General features: G+C 41.5%; 1 protein-coding gene across 2 annotated transcripts in view; it reads left to right on the top strand.

Moving 5' to 3' along the window:
• Positions 1 to 23,249, top strand: part of NME7 (NME/NM23 family member 7) — a 247,373-nt gene that overhangs the window by 223,507 nt on the left and 617 nt on the right. The gene's annotated exons all lie outside the window — the stretch shown is intronic.

The following is a 23,249-nucleotide window of genomic DNA, read 5'->3' as shown; positions in this document are numbered from 1 at the left end:
AATAGTTTTGAAACACTTTAACGCTTTTTTCAAAAACAAGGATTGTTTTTTTGGATAACGTATCAGTGAAAAGAACTTACGCAAATGCAGTATATTTAATCTTTGTAGAAAGCAAATAATACCTTTTCCTTATAATCACTGCTGTGATAAGAACCTGTGAAGCTTTGAGTATCAAGTAAGAAATAGAACATCAGTTGCACTGGTACCGGACTCTCTGCCTGCTCTCTTTAAGCTGCTATGGTTGATATAGTTTTGTGCAGTGACCAAAGTTGAAGTGAGTTTTTGGCTGCTTCTCTGAGTCAGAAAATTTTCTTGAATCTGAAGAAAGAATGGAGGGAGGGAGGAAGTCATGTAAAAAAAAAAAGCATAATTCACCAATAATAAGGTGAATTTGTATTCTATTGGGGTTCAATTAGTATAACCTTTGGCATTTGTTAAGTACCAAGAAATGTTAAATTATATTTTAATCTATTTTTAATTAAAAAAAATTTTTGGCCATACTGCATGGCATGAGGGATTTTAGTCCCCTGACCAGGGATCAAACCCTTGCCCCCTGCTTGCAAGCATGGAGTCTTAACCACTGGACCACCAGGGAAGTCCCTTAAAATTATTTTTAACTAGATTTTTGGACACAAAATATGAAGGCCTCCCACATGGCAGATACAACTTGTGACAAAATATCTTCTCTGCTGTATGATCAGTATGATTTTGCTATTTATGAATATACTCATCGAAAATGATGTATGTTGCCAGCTAGAGATGTGTGCTATTTAGACATAGAATGCTTTAATAAGGGTTGGCAGATTATGGCCCACTTGCTCATGTCCAACTCTTTGCAACCCCCTTGGACTGTAGCCCGCCAAGCTCCTCTGTCCATGGGATTTTCCAGGCAAGAATCATGGAGTGGGTTGCCATTTCCTTCTTCAGTAAAATTAGATTGCCAGGACTCAAATCCTAACTCTGCTTCTTAGCTGGCTATGGGGGTCCAAACCTCAATTGTCACACAGAGATAATAATCATAGATCAGTAAGTATTAAATGAAATAATGCAGAGCATTTAGTAGAACAGTACTGTTGTTATCATCAGTGTTATTGTAGTTATTACTGTTATTTATATCCATTAAGAATTTGGCTGCTAGAAACAGATGTGCCAAAAATACAACAAAAAAGTAGAGGTTTTCTTATTGTGAAACAAGAGGAGGCAGGCCACGATAGGCTTTGGTTTAGCAGCTCTGGAATTCAGCCCCCAGATCTCTGCAATGCTCTTATCCTTTCCCTTGTGATTGTCCCTTAGTTCCAAGGCGGCTACTCTGTCTCTGGCATCGTGTGCTCATTCCAGCAGAAAGAACTAAAGGGCAAAGAGCAACAGGATACTGCCAGATGAGTGTGCCTGCTTTTAAGGAGCTTTCCTGTAAGCCCTACCCAACACTTTTGCTTATATGATATTAGTCAGAAATGAGTCATCATCCTTCCCTCCCCACCACCTGTAACAGAAGTTATATACTTGGTTATGGTGTTGGAGAAGACTCTTGAGAGTCCATTGGATGGCAAGGAGATCCAACCAGTCCATTCTAAAGGAGATCAGTCCTAGGTGTTCTTTAGAAGGACTGATGCTAAAGCTGAAACTCCAGTACTTTGTCCACCTCATGCGAAGAGTTGACTCATTGGAAAAGACTCTGATGCTGGGGGGGATTGGGGGCAGGAGGAGAAGGGGACGACAGAGGATGAGATGGCTGGATGCCATCATCTACTCGATGGACATGAGTCTGAGTGAACTCTGGGAGTTGGTGATGGACAGGGAGGCCTGGTGTGCTGCAATTCATGGAGTCACAAAGAGTCGGACATGACTGAGCGACTGAACTGAACTGATCCACCAACAAAATCAAAATCCTCTTTATGCAGGAGGAAGGGAAAATGAGTCCTGGGTGGGCAGTGGCAGTCTTCACCACATTATTTTCAGTGTTGTTACTGCTGTTATTACTGCTTTATCTTGAAACACTGTCAGCTTTCTCTACTGTAAAGTTCCCAGAGACAGAATCCATAGAAAACCTCTCTGTTTTAAAACACAATCTATCAACATTATTCTTGAAAATAGCCCCAGAGGAATATGCTAACAGGAAGTCACCTATATTTTAATTGATTGGATTCTGTTTAAGCCTTTGACATCACTGTTCTGTTTTAAGCAATTTAAGAGAAAATGAAACATTAAATAAAATATCGAGGTTTTTGATGAGACCAAGGCCAGGTTATACCATTCAAAATAAGGCTTAGAATAAGAACTAAGCAACTCTGAATTATATCTTTAAAACTGATAAGCTTTACATGATTCATTGTTTTATACTATTCTGGAAACTTAAAGAACTTTTGGAGTATTTATGGGACATTGATATTCTTGTTTGAAAATGAGATTAAGATTGATTCATGATATTAAAAGGACTTGTCTGAAGCATATCTCTGTCATAATCTCCTCTTTGTGGAAGCCTATTTACTCTCCCTTTTTGAAAGAAATATAGTCACTCATTTCTTATCCTCCTGAAATCCTCTCCAGTTCTTTACGGCCCCAAACTGTTCACTGCAAACCAGCCATGGTCTTTGCTGGCCTAGAGACAGAGCGCTTTCCGTTCTGTCCGTGAATGTCAGTGTTTGTTTTTGTATCAGCATGATTGGCAGAAGTCAGTGATGGAGATTGTGTAAGAAACTTTTTTTTTTTAATGTATTCTACTGAAGTATAGTTGATTTACAATGTTGTGTGAGTTTCTGGTATTTAGCAAAGTGGTTCAGTTATGCGTATATATACACATTCTTTTTCAGATTCTTTTCCATTATTCTTTATCACAGGATACTGAATATAGTTCTCTGTTCCCTACTGTAATAAGAGCTTGTTATTTATCCATCCTAGAAATGATAGTTTTCATCTGCTAATGCCAAACTCTCACAGCCTCTCTCCCCCTGGCATCCACAAGTCTGCTCTCTATGTCTGTAAGTCTGTTGCTGTCTCATTGATAAGTTCTTTTGTGTCATATTTAGATTTCTTATATCAGTGATATCATATGGTGTTTGTCTTTCTCCTTCTGACTTACTTCACTTAGTATGATAATCTCCAGGTCCATTCCTATTGTTGAAAATGGTATTATTTCATTCTTTATTATGACTGAGTAGTATGCCATTGTATGTGTGTGGTTTACACACTATATTTTCTTCATCCATTCATCTGTCAGTGGACATTTAGGTTGTTTCCATATCTTGGCTGTTGTGAATAGTGTTGCTGTGAATATAGGGATGCACGTATCGTTTTGAATTATGGTTTTCTCAGGATATATGCCCAGGTGTGGGATTGCTGGATGGCAACTCTGGTTTTAGTTTTTTGAGGAACCTCCATGCTGTTTTCCATTGGCTGCACCAACTTGCATTCCCACCAACAGTGTAGGAGGGTTCCCTTTTCTCCTCCACACCCTCTGCAGCATTTGTTATTTGTTAATTTTATGATGGCCATTCCGACCAGTATAGTTTTGATTTGCATTTCTCTAATAATTAGTGATGTTGAACATCTTTTCTTGTGCATCTTGGCCATTTGTATGTCTTCTCTGGAGAAATGTCTATTTAGGTAAAAAGCTTCTTTTTAATCTGTAGCCAACTTTGAGAAAGATTGGGTGATAAGAAGAGAAATAGAGAACATAATACAGATATTTAATTATCATCTATAGCCTACTACATGTAAAGAGCTCTGACCTATAGAAAAGAATTAAAAGGGGCATCCTTTGCCCTGCAAGAATAAAAGAAAGGACTTTTCAAGCAGTAAAGTCCTTTCTCTGCCCTTGAGCATCAGGAGAGGGAGAGTGACTGGAGCCAGAAGCAAGCTGGTTTTAGAGGGTTGTAATGTTGGGCTATATGAAAGCCACACCAAGAAGTCTGATGTAGTACAATGGGAAACAGGAGCCAGGGAGCCTTTGAGCTAGGGAAGATCTGTGAGGTTCAGAGGCTGCTTTGGGCAGTGACAGTGGCGTTGGCTGGAGCACAGGTGGAGAGGGGAGCCTCCCTGTCTTCTTAGCGTTAGCTGGCAACTCATCTCATTCTCCTTGTGCAGCCGTCTCCAGGCCACTATCTACCCACCCGGAGCACTGGCCACCTCAGCTCAAGGCCATTGTCTCAATTTATCTTTCCCAGAAACTATGCAACAAGCTCTTTACATATATGATAAGAAGCTTGAAATTTCACTGGAATGTATTTAGCCCAGAATAACTTTTGCAGTAGTAGCAGGAAAGTTTATAGAAAAAGTACGGTAACTGCTTTTTATAACATTGTTATCAAAAATTAAAAGTATTCCTTCAACATCTCCAATTTGCCCTTCAAAAGATTGCATTCTAGCCATTTGACCCTTTAAATCTTTGAATATAAGGAGTTCTTTTTTCCTTAAATCTTAAATTATCTCAACATTTCTTAGATTATTTCAACATTTGCCCTCTCAAATTCTTTGTGAATTTAGTAGAAAAGTCCATCCCAACTATTCCATCATTATTTATTACATATTCTGTCTGCTTTGATCTGATTTAAGCACTTTAAAATTTTTCTAATATGTCTTTATAAAAATGATGCCCTATCTTCTAAATAATTTTAATTGCTACTTTCTAACTTGATCATTTTCCTTTTGGAGCTTTTCAAACTGAAATGTATGTGAAGAATAGCAATAAGAACTTCCCAAGAAACAAGTACCTGTGGGTTTGGTTTTTCTTAAGGGTACTGTAATTCCATGGGCTTGAATTTTCAGTATCCATTATGAGGTCAGCTGCAGAGAAAGCCTCCCAAACAGCATTGCCCCTTGGGCCCAAGCCTATAGGGGAGCATCAGAACACACTGAAGTCCTTTTCCTGAGTCACTGTGTGTTGTTATAGACCTGTCTGTGAGGCTGCTTCATTTCTCTCTCATGAATACTCAAGATGACCCTGTCAAAGTTCACTGTCTCCTTTATTGCCCATCTCTGGGCATATTATCCATGTCAAGGACCTCCAGTGTACTAGCAAATGCCAAGTAAACTGGGAGATTTCTGATCACTTAGGCAGTATCAGATAGGCATGGTTCCAGCCCTGATTTCTAGGTCACCTACTTTTACTAACTCTCTATCCAGGGCAGCGATTGGTAACCCCAGTTAACATCAGAAATATCTGTGGAGTTATTTGATGTGCATATGCCCAGGATCTTCCTGACACCTAATGAATCAGACTCCCGTGGAATGGAATCCAACCATCCATTTCTTTTTTAAATGCTAAAGGATGATCCTGATCTATTGCAAGATGGAAAATAATTCATCTTAACAATTGATCATCATATTTACATTTTTGTGGGCTTCCCTGGTGGCTTTGATTATAAAGAATCTGCCTGTGATGCAGGAGACCCAGGTTCAATCCGTGGGTTAGGAAGATCTCCTGAAGAAGGAAATGAAAACCCACTCTTGTATCCTTACCGAGGAAACCCTATGGACACAGGAGCCTGGTGGGTTGCAGTCCATGGGCTTGCAAACAGTCGGACATGACTTAGCAACTTTCAGTTTCAGTATAGACTATGTTCCCTATCAAAAACCTTTTCTTCTGTAGGGAGTGAGCAAAAATGAATTTCTAACATGAAATGGAAAGTTCACCTGTGTTTTCTCCCCTGCTTGCCTGATATTCCCAAGTGAACCCCTGAGCCTCACTGAAACTGACCTGTAGCAGAGTCCATGTTGAACTGCTTAGTAACATTTATGATTTGTACACAGCACTGCAACTTTATAAATTCAGCCATGGATTTATACATATTCAGCATATACACATTTTTCCCAGTGAAGTAGGTCTTATTAGTCTCAATTTTTAGATTAGAAACAGTCTGAAAGAATTTATATTACTTTCTGAAGAACATAAGGAAATAGTGGCTAGAATTAAACTCAGTTCTTCCAACTCTGAATTCAGTACTCTTTTACTATACTGAGACAGGAAGGTGGCAGGACACAGCCTTTAAAAGAATGACATGGAAAGTCGCTCAGTCATGTCCAACTCTTTGCGACCCTGTAGACTGTAGCCTTCCAGGCTCCTCTGTCCATGGGATTTTCCAGGCAATGGTACTGGAGTGGATTGCCATTTCCTTCTCCAGGGATCTTCCCAACGCAGGGCTCAAACCCAGGTATCCCGCATTGTAGACAAACGCTTTATCGTCTGAGCCACCAAGGAAGTATTAAAAGAATGACATAGCCAGATAGAAAGGAGAAATATTGTATGACATCCCTTATACCAACAAGGACCTATTGTATAGGACATGGAACTCTGCTCAGTGTTATGTGACAGCCTGGTTTGGAAGAGGGCTTTAGGGGACAATAAAGAAAGTGAAAATGTTAGTCTCTCAGTCTTGTCCAACTCTTTGTAACCCCATAGACTGTAGCCCAACAGGCTCTTCTGTCTTTGGGATTTCCCAAGTAAGAATACTGGAGAGGATTGCCTTTTCCTTCACCAGGGGATCTTCCTGACCCAAGGCATGAACCCAGGTCTGCATTGCAGGCAGATTCTTTACCATGTAAGCCACCAGGGAAGCCCACTGGGGGAGAATGGATACACATATATGTATGACTGTGTCCCTTCACGCTTCACCTGGAACTGTCATAAGATCATTAAGCAGCTTCTGAAAGAGATGGGAATACCAGACCACCTGACCTGCCTCTTGAGAAACCTATATGCAGGTCAGGAAACAACAGTTAGAACTGGACATGGAACAACAGACTGCTTCCAAATAGGGAAAGGAGTATGTCAAGGCTGTGTATTGTCACCCTGCTTATTTAACTTATATACAAAGTACATCCTGAGAAACCTGGGCTGGAAGAAGCACAAGCTGGAATCAAGATTGCTGGGAGAAATATCAATAACTTCAGATATGCAGATGACACCACCCTTATGGCAAAAAGTGAAGAAGAACTAAAGAGCCTCTTGATGAAAGTGAAAGAGGAGAGTGAAAAAGTTGGTTTAAAGCTCAACATTCAGAAAATGAAGATCATGGCATCTGGACCCATCACTTCATGGGAAATAGATGGGGAAACAGTGGAAATAGTGTCAGACTTTACTTTTTTGGGCTCCAAAATCAGTGCAGATGGTGACTGCAGCCATGAAATTAAAAGACGCTTACTCCTTGGAAGGAAAGTTATGACCAACCTAGATAGCATATTCAAAAGCAGAGACATTACTTTGCCAACAAAGGTCTGTTTAGTCAAGGCTATGGTTTTTCCAGTGGTCATATATGGATGTGAGAGTTGGACTATAAAGAAAGCTGAGTGCCGAAGAATTGATGCTTTTGAACTGTGGTGTTGGGGAAGAATCCTGAGAGTCCCTTGGACTGCAAGGAGATCCAACCAGTCCATCCTAAAAGAGATCAGTCTTGGGTGTTCATTGGAAGGACTGATGCTGAAGCTGAAACTCCAATACTTTGGCCACCTCATGCAAAGAGTTGACTCATTTGAAAAGACCCTGATGCTGGGAAAGATTGAGGGCAGGAGGAGAAGGGGACAACAGGGGATGAGATGGTTGGATGGCAACACCGACTCAATGCACATGAGTTTGAGCAAGGTTCGGGAGTTGGTGATGGACAGGGAGGCCTGGCATGCTGCAGTTCATGGGTTACAAAGAGTCGGACACGACTGAGCGACTGAACTGAACTGAACTGATCCTTGGGAGAAAAGCTATGACCAACAGAGACAGCATATTAAAAAGCAGAGGCATTACTTTGCCAACAAAGGTCCATCTAGTCAAAGCTATGGTTTTTCCAGTAGTCATGTATGGTGTTAGAATTGGACCATAAAGAAAGCTGAATGCCGAAGAACTGATGCTTTTGAACTGCGGTGTTGGAGAAGACTCTTGAGGGTCCCTTGGACTGCAAGGAGATCCACCCAGTCCATCCTAAAGGAAATCAGTCCTGACTGTCATTGGGAGGACTGATGCTGAAGCTGAAACTCCAATACTTTGGCCACCTGATGTGAAAAACTGACTCACTGGAAAAGACCCTGATGCTGGGAAAGATTGAAGGCAGGAGGAGATGGGGACGACAGAGGATGAGATGGTTGGATGGCATCACTGACTCAATGCACATGAGTTTGAGCAAGGTTCAGGAGTTGGTCATCACCATCTCCCGGACAGGGAAGCCCGGCGTGCTGCAGTCCATGAGGTCACAAAGAGTCAGACACAACTGAGCAATTGAACTGAACTGAAAAAAACTAACCATGCCACATTTCATGGCCACACTCACCCTTTGCGATGGCCTACAGTCTTTCTGTGGAGTGTGCTTCTCTCTGAATCTGAATAAATCCATTTGTTACTTATCACTTTGTCTCTCACTGAATTCTTTCCGCGATGAGATACCAAGAACCTGAGATTCATTAGGTCCTGAAACCGGGTACCGAGGGTTTTGGCTGGGTTAGAGTCTTAGTCACATGGGTTCAAGTCCCAGTCTAAGATTTCAAAACGATTTCAAAATGGTTAAAATTTAAATTTCTGTACATAGTAGTACTGTATTAATTTCTGGATTTCTCATCATTGTTCTTTGGTGAAGGAAGAGAATATCTGTGTGTGAGGAAATATACACTGAAATATTGAAAGATAAAAGGGAATCATAATTGCAATTTACTGTCATACACACACACACACACACATACATCAGTCAGTTCAGTTCAGTCGCTCAGTCGTGTCCGACTCTTCGACCCCATGAATCACAGCACGCCAGGCCTCCCTGTCCATCACCAACTCCCGGAGTTCACTCAGACTCACGTCCATCGAGTCAGTGATGCCATCCAGCCATCTCATCCTCTGTCGTCCCCTTCTCCTCCTGCCCCCAATCCCTCCTAGCATCAGAGTCTTTTCCAATGAGTCAACTCTTCGCATGAGGTGGCCAAAGTACTGGAGTTTCAGCTTTAGCATCATTCCTTCCAAATAAATCCCAGGGCTGATCTCCTTCAGAATGGACTGGTTGGATCTCCTTGCAGTCCAAGGGACTCTCAAGACACACACACATATATGTGAGAAATTAATATACACATACACAAGATGAAAGAAGAGAGAGAATGATTAATATGACAAATTTTAACATTTGGGGAATGCAGGTAAAGGGTTTACAAGTAAAGGGTATTATTGCTTTGTAATTTTTAAAATAAGTCTAAAATTATTTTGAAATAAAATGATAAAAATATTAATCAGTAGAAATAAACAGTCTAATATTAATGCATGAAAGAGAAGGGAGTGCAAGAGGATGAGGTCACATCCCAGGTCACGTCCAAGTCCCTGGGATGGCTGCCAAGTGTGGGTTGTTCGCTTCATGCAGGAAAGAATTCAAGAGCTATTGTAACGTGAAAGAAGGTTTATTCAGGGAGGAAACACACTCCAGAGAGAGAGTGTGGGCCATCTTGAAAGCCAAAAGAAGCACAGGGTACAGGGCAGTGTTTTTATTTTGGGAAGGGGTGGGGATTTCCAGGAATTGGGCCACCAGCTACTTTTTGCCTGGGGTGTGTCATTTAGCATGCTGATGTGCTACAATGAGTATAAAATGAGGCTGAAGGACAAGTGGAAGCTGAGTCATCCATCTTGAATCTAGTTGGTTCTAATCAATTTATGTTCTGCCCTTGAGCTATACCATTCTTCATTTTTTTTTTTTTTTTTTTTTAGATTTTTTTTTTTTCTTTTGAACATTTTATTTTGCATTGGGGACTTCAGTTCAGTTCAGTTAGTCGCTCAGTCATGTCCAACCCTTTTCGACCCCATGAATTGCAGCACACCAGGCCTCCCTGTCCATCACCAACTCCCGGAGTTCACTCAAACTAACGTCCATTGAGTCCACTGGAAAAACCATAGCCTTGACTAGATGGACCTTTGTTGGCAAAGTAATGTCTCTGCTTTTGAATATGCTGTCTAGGTTGGTCATAACTTTCCTTCCAAGGAGTAAGCGTCTTTTAATTTCATGGCTGCAGTCACCATCCGCAGTGATTTTGGAGCCCAGAAAAATAAAATCAGCCACTGTTTCCACTATTTCCCCATCTATTTGCCATGAAGTGATGGGACCAGATGCCATGATCTTTGTTATCTGAATGTTGAGCTTTAAGCCAACTTTTTCACTCTCTTCTTTCACTTTCATCAAGAGGCTCTTTAGTTCTTCTTCACCTTCTGCCATAAGGGTGGTGTCATCTGCATATCTGAGGTTATTGATATTTCTCCTAGCAATCTTGATTCCAGCTTGTGCTTCCTCCAGCCCAGCGTTTCTCATGATGTACTCTGCATATAAAGTTAAATAAGTAGGGTGACAATATACAGCCTTGACATACCCCTTTCCGAAGCAGTCTGTTGTTCTATGTCCAGATCTAACTGTTGCTTCCTGACCTGCATATAGGTTTCTCAAGATGCAGGTCAGGTGGTCTGGTATTCCCCTCTCTTTCAGAATTTTCCACAGTTTATTGTGATCCACACCGTCAAAGGATTTGGCATAGTCAATAAAGCAGAAATAGATGTTTTTCTGGAACTCTCTTGCTTTTTCAATGATCCAGCTGATGTTGGCAATTTGATCTCTGGTTTGTCTGCCTTTTCTAAAACCAGCTTGAACATCAGGAAGTTCACGGTTCACATATTGCTGAAGCCTGGCTTGGAGAATTTTGAGCATTACTTTACTAGCATGTGAGATGACTGCTATTGTGTGGTACTTTGAGCATTCTTTGGCATTGCTTTTCTTTGGGATTGGAATGGAAGCTGACCTTTTCCAGTCCTGTGGCCTCTGCTGAGTTTTCCAAATTTGCTGGCATAATGAGTGTGGCACTTTCACAGCATCATCTTTAAGGATTTGAAATAGCTCAACTGGAATTTGATCACCTCCACTAGCTTTGTTCATAGTGATGCTTCCTAAGGCCCACTTAACTTCACATGCCAGGATGTCTGGCTCTAGGTGAGTGATCATACCATCGTGATTATCCGGGTTGTGAAGATCTTTTTTGTACATTCTTCTGTGTATTCTTGCCACTTCTTCTTAGTATCTTCTGCTTCTGTTAGGTCCCTACCATTTCTGTCCTTTATGGAGTCCACCTTTGCATGAAATGTTCCCTTGGTATCTCTAATTTTCTTGAAGAGATCTCTAGTCTTTCCCATTCTGTTGTTTTCCTCTATTTCTTTGTATTGATCGCTGAGGAAAGCTTTCTTATCTCTCCCTGCTATTCTTTGGAACTCTGCATTCAAATGGGTATATCTTTCCTTTTCTCCTTTGCTTTTCACTTCCCTTCTTTTCACAGCAGTCTTGATTCCAGCTTGTGCTTCATCCAGTCTGGCATTTCTCATGATGTATTCTGCATATAAGTTGAATAAGGAGGGTGACAGTATACAGCCTTGACATACTCCTTTCCCAATTTGGAACCAGTCTGTTGTTCCATGTCTGGTTTAACTGTTGCTTCTTGACTTGTGTACCGATTTCTCAGGAAGCAGTTAAGATGGTCTGGCATTCCATCCCTTTCAGAATTGTCCACAGTTTGTTGTGATCCACACCGTCAAAGGATTTGGCATAGTCAATAAAGCAGAAATAGATGTTTTTCTGGAACTCTCTTACTTTTTCGATGAACCAGCAAATGCTGGCAATTTGATCTCTGGTTCCTCTGCCTTTTCTAAAACCAGCTTGAACATCTGGAAGTTCACGGTTCACATATTGCTGAAGCCTGGCTTGGAGAATTTTGAGCATTACTTACTAGCGTGTGAGATGAGTGCAATTGTGCGGTAGTTAGAGCATTCTTTGGCATTGCCTTTCTTTGGGATTGGAATAAAAACTGACCTTTTCCAGTCCTGTGGCCACTGTTGAGTTTTCCAAATTTGCTGGCATATTGAGTGCAGCACTTTCACAGCATCATCTTCAGGATTTGAAATAGCTCAACTGGAATTCCATCACCTCCATTAGCTTTGTTTATAGTGATTGTTTCTAAGGCCCACTTGACTTCACATTCCAGGATGTCTGGCTGTTGGTGAGTGATCACACCATCATGGTTATCTGAGTCATGAAGATCTTTTTTATAAGTTCTTCTGAGTATTCTTGCCACCTCTTCTTAGTATCTTCTGCTTCTGTTAGGTCCATACCATTTCTGTCCTTTATTGTGCCCATCTTTGCATGAAAAGTTAGTTTTTATAGGCTGGGTAATTTCATATGCTAATGAGTGGGAGGATTATTACTCCTCCCCCTATTTGGGGGAAGGGATGGAGATTTCCAGGATTTGGGCTACCTCCCACTGCTGCTTCTTTTGACAGTGCATTGGAACTGTCATGGCACTTCGGGATGTGTCATTTAGCTTGTTGATTGAGGATCAAGTTCTAGTCAAAGATCTTGTCTGCCATCTTGGACCCATTTGATTCTAATCCATTTATGTTGTGTCCTTGGGCTATGTCATTCTTTCAGAAGTTGTGCCCTGCCCCTTTCCCTCCTGTTACAGTTTCACCCACAGATATTTTCTGTAAAAGAAAAAATGTTTCTAGTCCAGCGTCCACTCAAGGGTTACATGTTGTATTTGTTTCTGTGTCTCTTTACTGTCTTTGTCTGCAGAGATCCTTAGTCTGCCCTTGTCATTCATGACCTGGTTAATTAAGTAGGTTGTCCCCTGATAAGGTGGTTCTAGTGCTAAAGAACCCACCTGCCAGTGCAGGAGACATAAGAGATGTGGATTCCATCCCTGGGTCTGGAAGATCCCCTGGAGGAGGGCATGGCAACCCACTCCAGTATTCCCATGGACAGAGGAGCCTGGTGGGCTACAGTTCATAGGGTCGCAAAGAGTTGGACATGACTGAAGTCATGGAGCATGCACACGCATGCATGCATGTCCCCAATAAGCTGGAATTATCCTGGCAGTTTTGGCTCTCAGAGCATGAAGAAATTGCTCAGAAACCCAAGGCTTTACTGATGTATAGCAAGACAGATCACAGCATTGTGGGAATGTTGGAGAAGCAATAATGATAGTTATTATGGTATATTTACTATATTCTGGGTATTCTTTTAAATGCTTTCCATATATTAACTCATTTTATATTTACAACAACCCTCATGTGATGATATTATTATATTAGAGATGTGGAATATGAGAAACAAGAAGTTAAGTGACTTACCCAAGGTCATCCATCCAGGAAATGGCAAGGCTAGGAATCGGACCCCCTCTGGCAGGCTCCATCCCAACCTTGAGCTCTTAATCAGAATAAGCAGAGCCCCAGGGGCTCAACTGAGTCCTATGTTCTCAGGCAAGTTGTTAGGTCTAAAATCCCCAGTCTCATCAACTGAAAAAGTGGGACTAATGCATCTATTTCAGTTGTTAGGTTTAACCAAGATAAGGTATCATATATAAAAGATACATAAAAGATAAGCATTTGATATATAACAAGGATTCCATTTTTTTAAGAGTGAATATTGATAAAATTTTAAATGTAAATATTGAAAAATTATACATGACTCACCCTGAGATATGGTGACTATCAGAGAGTACTTTTTAAATCACTGGGCGTGGGGAGAAGCGAACAGAAGTGACAAACACCAATTCGTATTTTTAGATACTTTGAGGGACTGGGGAAGGGCTGCTGCTGCTGCTAAGTCGCTTCAGTCGTGTCCGACTCTGTGCGACCCCATAGACGGCAGCCCACCAGGCTCCCCCGTCCCTGGGATTCTCTAGGCAAGAACACTGGAGGGGGTTGCCATTTCCTTCTCCAATGCATGAAAGTGAAAAGGGAAAGTGAAGTCGCTCAGTCGTCTCCAACTCTTAGCGACCCCATGGACTGCAGCCCACCAGGCTCCTCTGTCCATGGGATTTTCCAGGCAAGAGTACTGGAGTGGGGTGCCATTGCCTTCTCCGGGGGAAGGGCTAGCAGCAACCAAAACCACCTTCAGGGCAGAAGAGGCCAGATAGGAATGAGTCACAAAACACAATTTTAGAATGAATTTCTAGAAAGGACACCTGTATCTTTACATATATTGGGGGTGGGGGGGGGGGGCGGGGAAAGGGTGTCTGTTTCCTGTAAAGAGAAAGGTTAACACCACTCTATTCTGGGCTGAGGTATAATATTCTTCTAGCTTTAAAAAGACGGTTGTTCTCATTAGTGGGTGGCAGCATAAGAATCAAGAGGTCTTTATAAGAGAACTTGGAGAACACTGGGTTTACAGAATCACTGAAATGTCTAGTCATTTAATTGTGAACTTTTCATTTTGTCTTCAAAGACTTCAGCTGTATAGCAAAGTAAATCAGTTATACATATACATATATCCATTCTTAAGATTCTTTTCCCATATAGGTTATTACAGATTATTGAGTAGCGTTCCCTGTGCTGCACAGTAGGTCCTTATTAGTTATCTATCTTATATACGCCTGAAACTAGCACAGCACTGTGAATCAACTGAACTCCGGTTAAAGGGGGGTGGAGAAGAGGCCAAATATGGCCTCTGAAGCATTGGAGAAGATAAACATGTGAAGGAGATAACTCTTAATGACGATGTTGGTTCAACTTCTTTATTTTGTAGCCTATAAATAGATTTGAGGGGGTGCATCTGCAGTCCAGGAACTTTATAGGCTCTGTAGCTATTGGGTTCACCAAGAAGTTCATTCGGGTGTTTCTGTACCATCTTATGGAAAAAAACCTCATGAAATTTTTGGCCAGTGGAATTGTAAGCAAGGACAGATTTTTCATCCTTTTTCTCAAGGCAAGAATGTTTCCTCTGAGCCCATCTGTCAGGAGAACTCTAGATATCCTTTCCCCACCACCTTTTTCCTTACAAATGTTTACTTCTGAACTCCACATCTGTGGAGCTGAAAACAAGCAGTGACTTGTAGAGGGAAGACAAAGAGGGAGAGAGGGAGCAAGGCAGAGTTCAGAAAGGATTCAGGCTTACACGTGAAGGGCTGCTGGTAGCCTCCTCCAGCTGTCCCCACAGCCCAGGTCCTCTTCCCCTCGCCCCTGCCTCAGGGCTGCGCCTGACATCCTGGCTTCTGTTCCTGTCCTGAAAAGTCTGATGACTCTTATCTTCCATAGCCGGCCTCAACCTGCACCTTCTCTGACCCAACTCTCATCATGGATCTGTCCATTGCCCATTTTACAAGCAGCCTTTTCAACCACATTTTCTACTCAGCCAATAGGAAAACCAGGCTGAAGTAGCCCTAACACAGAAGCCTGTGACTCCAAGAACTGTTGCAGGATGGAAATACAGGGGCCCTGGTTCAAAAAAGAATTTCAAGAGAGAGACAGTGGAGCATTAAACCAGGCATAGGCCCCTCTAGGGCTCCCCAGGTGGCTCTAGTAGTAAAGAACCCATCTGCCAACGCAGGAGACATAAGATGAGGGTTCCGTCCTGGGTCAGGAAGATCCCCTGGAGGAGAGCATGGCAACCACTCCAGCATTCTTGCCTGGGAGAATCCCATGGACAGAGGAGCCTGGCAAACTACAGCCCATAAGGTTGCAAAGAGTTGGACACAACTGAAGCGACTTAGCACTCACACATGCAGGCCCCTCTAAGCATATGGCCCTGTGTGTCAGAACAGGTTACACGCTGTAAGGGTCCCCAGGGAGTTGAAATTTGTTTTCCTTCTAAATAGGCTGACATATTTAAAAATCAATTTATCATTGGAACACCAACAAAATTGTACCTCAATCAAATTCAGATTGATTAGATGTTATCTGAAAATCTACTTAGTATAATGGCACAGGAACACGTATTTAAATTTGGTGCTGAACTCCCATGATAGAAGGATAGGTAAATTCTGTAAATGTTCGAGCATACCTATACTTTGCTTTAAAAGAAAGGAGGGAAAAAAACAAAACTCCACAGGCATTTTTGTTGCTCAGTCAACATTAAGTGTGTGTGAAGTGAAAGTCTCTCACTTGTGTCCAACTCTTTGTGATCCCATGGACTATACCGTCCATGGAATTCTCCAGGCCAGAATACTGGAGTGGGTAGCCTTTCCCTTCTCAAAGGAGCCTTTCCCTTATCAACATTAGGAATCATTGGAAAATAGACACCCGTGCTCCACCTCCAAGAAGTGTCTGATTCTGTCGTCTGTAGTAGAGCCCAGGTGTCAGGAGCAGTGAGCTGCACTAGACTCTGATACAAAGCCAGAGCTAATAAAACATGCAAGGAAATTTCATGCTTGCTCCATATACTAGAAGTTCCACTGGAGGAGTGGTGAACTGGGAATCACTAGCATTAAGACACATTTTTGCTGATACCAAGGGAACATTTCATGCAACGATGGGCTCGATAAAGGACAGAAATGGTGTGGACCTAACAGAAGCAGAAGATATTAAGAAGAGATGGCAAGAATACATAGAAGAACTGTACAAAAAAGATCTTCACGACCCAGATCATCACGATGGTGTGATCACTCACTTAGAGCCAGACATCCTGGAATGTGAAGTCAAGTGGGCCTTAGAAAGAATCACTATAAACAAAGCTAATGGAGGTGATGGAATTCCAGTTGAGCTATTTCAAATCCTGAAGATGATGCTGTGAAAGTGCTGCACTCAATATGCTAGCAAATTTGGAAAACTCAGCAGAGGCCACAGGACTGGAAAAAGTCAGTTTTCATTCCAATCCCAAAGAAAGGCAATGCCAAAGAATGCTCAAACGACTGCACAATTGCACTCATCTCACACGCTAGTAAGTAATGCTCAAAATTCTCCAAGCCAGGCTTCAGTAATACGTGAACTGTGAAATTCCAGATGTTCAAGCTGGTTTTAGAAAAGGCAGAGGAACCAGAGATCAAATTGCCAGCATCTGCTGGATCATGGAAAAAGCAAGAGAGTTCCAGAAAAACATCTATTTCTGCTTTATTTACTATGCCAAAGCCTTTGACTGTGTGGATCACAATAAACTGTGGAAAATTCTGAAAGAGATGGGAATACCAGACCACCTGACCTGCATCTTGAGAAACCTATATGCAGGTCAGGAAGCAACACTTAGAACTGGACATGGAACAACAGACTGGTTCCAAATAGGAAAAGGAGTACATCAAGGCTGTATACTGTCACCCTGCTTATTTAACTTATATGCAGAGTACATCATGAGAAACATTGGGCTGGAAGAAGCACAAGCTGGAATTAAGATTGCCGGGAGAAATATCAATAACCTCAGATATGCAGATGACACCACCCTTATGGCAGAAAGTGAAGAGGAACTAAAAAGCCTCTCGATGAAAGTGAAAATGGAGAGTGAAAAAGTTGGCTTAAAGCTCAACATTCAGATAACGAAGATCATGGCATCTGGACCCATCACTTCATGGGAAATAGATGGGGAGACAGTGGAAATAGTGTCAGACTTTATTTTTTTGGGCTCCAAAATCAGTGCAGATGGTGACTGCAGCCATGAAATTAAAAGACGCTTACTCCTTGGAAGGAAAGTTATGACCAACCTAGATAGCATATTCAAAAGCAGAGACATTACTTTGCCAACAAAGGTCCGTCTAGTCAAGGCTATGGTTTTTCCAGTAGTCATGTATGGATGTGAGAGTTGGACTGTGAAGAAAGCTGAGTGCTGAAGAATTGATGCTTTTGAACTGTGGTGTTGGAGAAGACTCTTGAGAGTCCCTTGGACTGCAAGGAGATCCAACCAGTCCATTCTAAAGGAGATCAGCCCTGGGTGTTCTTTGGAAGGAATGATGCTAAAGCTGAAACTCCAATACTTTGGCCACCTCATGCTAAGAGTTGACTCATTGGAAAAGACTCTGATGCTGGGAGGGATTGGGGGCAGGAGGAGAAGGGGACGACAGAGGATGAGATGGCTGGATGGCATCACCAACTCTATGGATGTGAGTCTGAGTGAACTGCGGGAGTTGGTGATGGACAGGGAGGCCTGGCGTGCTGCGATTCATGGGGTCGAAAAGAGTCGGACACGACTGAGCAACTGAACTGAACTGTACTCAGGGCAAAGACAAAACACTCTCTGCAAGCGTTTGTTGAGTCTACACTTGAAGCAATTACAGAAAGTATGCATTTGTTTGAACTACTGTACTTTCTTACAGAATCTGCAGTAATCTATATACAAGTCATCAGCAAATGCAGGGACTACTCCAAGGGAGGTCACAGAACCAGTGTAGCTTAGACTTGGAAGATAGAGTCAAGTTCCATCCTTGCCAACTGAGCAAGTCCCCAGCTTACCAGATTACTATGTAGGGATTGTCATACACTTCTGAGTCTCAGGATGCTGCTCTGTCTCGAAATAAGACCACAGAGCTAGTGTGAAGGAGACAGCTTATATATGAAGTTAGACTGTATACTGTGAAGTAGTTAATAAATGTAAGGTATTGTTCTTATTTAAATCTAACAGTGATAAAGAGAGACCAAATCCTCAAGTTAATCTTACTAATGAAGATTGGCTTTGGCATAGCAATTGTATAGTCAGCTAAAATTTTTTCCTTCTTCATCTGTGTTGCTTCCAACTCATCCCGAAGACTCGGATGTTAACCACTTTATGAAATATTTTGTGTTTCCACTGGCAGTTAATTATCCCCCCTTATATCTTAGCACAGAATTGTGATTTTATTTGATTACATGGGTTTTCCTCTTTCCAGGCTATAAGCTTTCTGAGGACCAGGTCTCACCCTTCACTGAATTATCATGACTGGGGTGTGCTCAATATGTTAAATGAATGAATGACAGGGGAGAGAAAGGAATCAAGTATAAGTGAGAATAGTTTAGGCCATTTAAGGCATTTAAATGTGTATAGTGTAAAGCTATAGTTTCATAAGAACAGGGGTCTTATTTGCCTGAATCCTTCCCTCCCTGAGTTCATAATCGGTGCTGGGCACATAGTAGGTAGCTTGGGAGAAATTTGTAAGTAAGAAAAGAAGGTCAGTGCTAGGCCAAGGTTTCCATCAGCATGCACTCCGCCTGCTGTGTTTCAACAACCCCAAAGGGCCTATAAGCTGTATTCTGTTCCCTTGCCCCCCAGAGGTTCCAATGCTGAATAATCAGCACCTTCCCAAGGCCTGACCCTCACCCATTGGTCGTTTTAGAACCCCTGCTCCTTCTCTAAAGGAATAGCCCATTGCTATAGGACTGTTCCATGCTCCTCCAACACTTGCTAATTTAGTAACCATAAATTCCTATAACAAGTCATGGGCACTAAATAGCCTCCTTACAGAGAAATGAAATGTTTGAACCCTGAAGCACTTAAACCAAAGGATCAATCTACTGTGGAGTTTATCAGATGTTGTGGATAAATAAATAGGTTGGTTTCAAATCACTCAGTACCTCCTCCAACCTGGCCTATATAGGGCCAACATGGAGGAAGATGGGCAATTCCTTGGAAAAGGTAGCACTTCACAGACTGCCAGTAAGAGTGCCAATTTAATGAAATCCCTGTTTTTAAAAGGTTTTGTGGTAAAGCAAACTGGAGATAGTAAGTCACAGTTTTATTCAATATGGGCCTTTTCTTAGGGTGTGGGACTCATGTATGGCTAAATAAAATAGTTGGATTCTGTAGTTAGTAAGAATCAGTACCTTCAAGAGAGACTTAATCTCTCAGAACAGACCAATGCTGACAGTTTCTAGGAGAAAAATACAGAATTAAAATATGAACCAAGATAATCTGCCTTTGGTCCAGTCCTCCTGGTTTCACATTGGGTAGGCTATGGCTGATCACAAGCTTCAGCTGGGAGAATAACAGGTTTAAATCTATTACCTGGTCATCTTTTCCTGTCTAGAAGGCCTAGAAGATGGCAGATAACATGACTGGTTAATGCTAGTTCCCTCTTAAAGAAGAGAAGAGAGAGTCACATTTTCTCTGAATTTGAAACCAAGAGTGTTTTTTATTCACTTGATTACAACTGTTCTTAAGTGCTCCTTGGATAGTTTCCCTCTGGATTATGTTGCCCTCTGTCCTTAATCATGGATTTTCTAAGTAACCTCATTTAGTTCTCCTCCATGGACCAAATATAAACTGATATTGAGGTGTTACTAATCCTTTAAAAAGCCAGGAGTTTGAGCTTTCACTGGACTTTGAAGGATTTTAATAACTGGATTTTCGTCTCTGATTGCTGATAATGTTTTTAATTTGGAGTTGGAGCGGTTCCCTCTGGTAATAAGTGCAGCCTGAGCAGACAGGGCATGCTATTGTTCTAAAACAACAGATTCAAATTAGATTTTGCCCAAACAGGTACAGAACTGAAAACCTTGGCTTCTGTTAATGCTGTATTTTAGGGCAAAAGTTCATGTGTTCTAGTTGGCCTTTTTTTACCTTCATGGGTTTTAGATTATCTGAATACCACCTTAAATTATATTTACTATTTTTAAGTACATTCACTGTGATACTTGAATACATTGGTTTCCATTATGGAAATATTTATTTGCCATTAGGTGGGAAACTAGTATTACTTGTACTTTAATTGAAGATAATAAATACAATGAAAGCAAAAGTTATTAAATTCTGGCTAGATGATATTGCTTGCCAAAGGTTCTGAGCCCCAGGCCTCTCTCCCTCTATTTGAAAGGGGATTAACCTGGGTTGAAGTCATACTAGTACCACATTGAAACTTTCCTTCAGGGAATATGATGGATTGAAAAAAAAAAAGGAAAGAAAGAAAAAAAAGAGAATCCCTTTTCCTCTCTTCAGTAACTTCCAGTCCTTTTGATTCCAAGCGTTACTCAGCACACATTTGAGAAACAATGCCTTTGAAAAAACTCAGTCCTTTTATCTTTTGTGGTGAGGAATTCAATATTTGATTTACTGGACTTACATGAAAACCCTGTCCAGGATATAAGAAAACCCCCAAAAGTAGAAGGCACTGTCCCTATACCCAAGAAATGTGTCACCTAATAATACAAGGTGAGAAATTCATGATAAATGTATAGAAACAAGAGTTCCAGAAATAAGCAAGCACTTCAGTATTAATACTAGAATCTGAGCTGCAAAGGGTCACTCGTGGGTCTTTCTGTTAGCAGTTAGGAGAGTACTTGGCACCAGCAAATATCCACGGAGTCAACACTAACCATGCTCCCAGTCTCCCATTGGAGATTGAACCACTCTCGTGGCTAGGGAATGGGTTAGCACCATCTGGAGAGATTACAGGGAGGCAAGATTTGCATAGAATCATGAAGGAAGGAATAGGCATCTCTGCACACACACATACATACATGGGTGCACATGCAGACATATACACGAACATACAGCATCTTAGAACAGAAGGCACAAGGTTCATATGAAAGCAGGGGCTTGAGACCCGAGAACAGTCTCAAAAATACAAACTACTTTCCCATTTGAATAAATACTCCCCTTTCCTCAGACGTAGAGCCATTCTCCCCTTCTTGTTCATACACATCACACATTTAAGACTCAGTTTCATCCAGACAGACCATCCTCTGTTAAAAATATAAAATACCTTCTATTTCAGTGTATATGGGGTTGCGTTTTGAGAAACCCAGCTTTATGAAGGATGTTGTCTGCTTATGGATGCTGCAGAATCTCGTCAGTTGTTAAGGAGGGCCCCTTAAACCTTTGCATCTAGGCAGTTGTGCCGTTTCCCACTATTCCCTTTGCTACATTTTTAAAAAATGGAGTCATTTTTCCTCTGGTATTCATTTGCCGTCACATGATTTGCTGCTCTAGCAATAGCAAAGTCTCAGGTAGTATTTTTAAAGAATAAACAGGAGAAGCAGACTAGCAGGATAATAAAAATGGGATGATAAGGTGGGAATTTAAGCTCTTGCTGCTATATCTGAACAAGCTGTATTGTCGCAGAAATGGCCATGGGCCTCTCGGTCTGTCTCTCTGTAAGAGGGGAGCCCAGCTTCGTACCAAAGGATTTCTCAGGACCAGCCTGAAGGCAGGAAGGGTTGGTGTGAGCTGTGGCTGCACAGGCTTTGTGAAAGATTTCTACTTTCTAAAACACGAAGTCAAGACTTTAGTTTGGGTATTTCCCATGCAGGTTAAGTGATACTTAAATCTTCAGCTCAGTTATACCTAGAGAATGTTTTTCTGAAAGCTAATTTTCCCTTTCTTTCACTCTAAGACTAATTTTTAAATATATGGCTAAATAAGGACTTGGGCTTCCCTGATAGCTCAGTTGGCAAAGAATCTGCCTGCAATGCAGGAGACCCCAGTTCAATTCCTGAATTGGGAAGATCTGCTGGAGAAGGGATGGGCTACCCACTCTAGTATTCTTGGGCTTCCCTTGTGGCTCAGCTGGTAAAGAATCCGCCTGCAATGCAGGATACCTGGGTTCTACCCCTGAGTTGGGAAGATCCCCTGGAGAAGGGAAAGGCTACCCACTCCAGTATTCTGGCCTGGAGAATTCCATGGACTGTATAGTCCATGGGGTCACCAAGAGTCGGACACAACTGAGCAACTTGCACTTTCTTTCACTTTCACTTAAACAAGGACTTAGGCCAAACCATGAACTGAAAACCAGGGTATAAACCTTCTTAATTTATTGAACCTCAACTTTTTTTGGCACATGCTAGTTTTTTCAGTTTTATTATTTTTCATATTCTTTCCCATTATGGTTTATCACAGGATATTGGGTATAGTTCCCTGTACTATACATTAGGAACTTGTTATTTATCCATACTATATACAATAGTTTGCAGCTGATAATCTCAACTCCCAATCCATCCCGCCCCTGCTCCATCACCCCTTAGCAACCACAAGTCTGTTCCCTGTGAGTCTGTTTCATAGGTAAGTTATGTTCTATTTTAGATCCCACATATAAATGATGTATTTGTCTTTGTCTGACTTGCATAGTATGATAATCTCTGGGTCCATCCATGTTGCTGCAAATGGCATTAAGTTCCTTTTATGGCTGAGTAATATTCCATTGTGTATGTGTGTGTGTGTATACACCATATCCTCTTTTTCATTCGTCTCTTGAAGGACATTTAGGTTGCTTCCATGACTCGGCTGTTGTGAACAGTGCTGCTATGAACATATGGGTGCATGTGTCTTTTCAAATTGTAGTTTCGTCAGGATGTATTCCCAGGAGTGGGACTGCTAGATCATATAGTAGCTTTTAGTTTTTTGAGAAACCTCCATACTGATCTCCACAGTAGCTGCACCAATGAACATTCCAACCAACAGAGTAATAGAGATCCCTTTTCTCCACACATACTCCAGCATTTATTTTTTTGTAGACTTAAAGATGGCCATTCTGACTGGTATGTGATGGTACCTTATTGTAGTTTTGATATGCATTTCTCTAATAATTAGTGATGCTGAGCATCTTTTCATGTGCCTATTGCTCATCTGTACATTTCTTTGGGGAAACATCTATATACATTT

This window comes from Bos indicus, chromosome 16, assembly GCF_029378745.1.
Source record: "Bos indicus isolate NIAB-ARS_2022 breed Sahiwal x Tharparkar chromosome 16, NIAB-ARS_B.indTharparkar_mat_pri_1.0, whole genome shotgun sequence".
In the NCBI taxonomy this organism is placed as follows: domain Eukaryota; kingdom Metazoa; phylum Chordata; class Mammalia; order Artiodactyla; family Bovidae; genus Bos; species Bos indicus.
The sequence above is the reverse complement of the archived record's forward strand: the minus strand, read 5'-3'. Positions and strand labels throughout refer to the sequence as shown.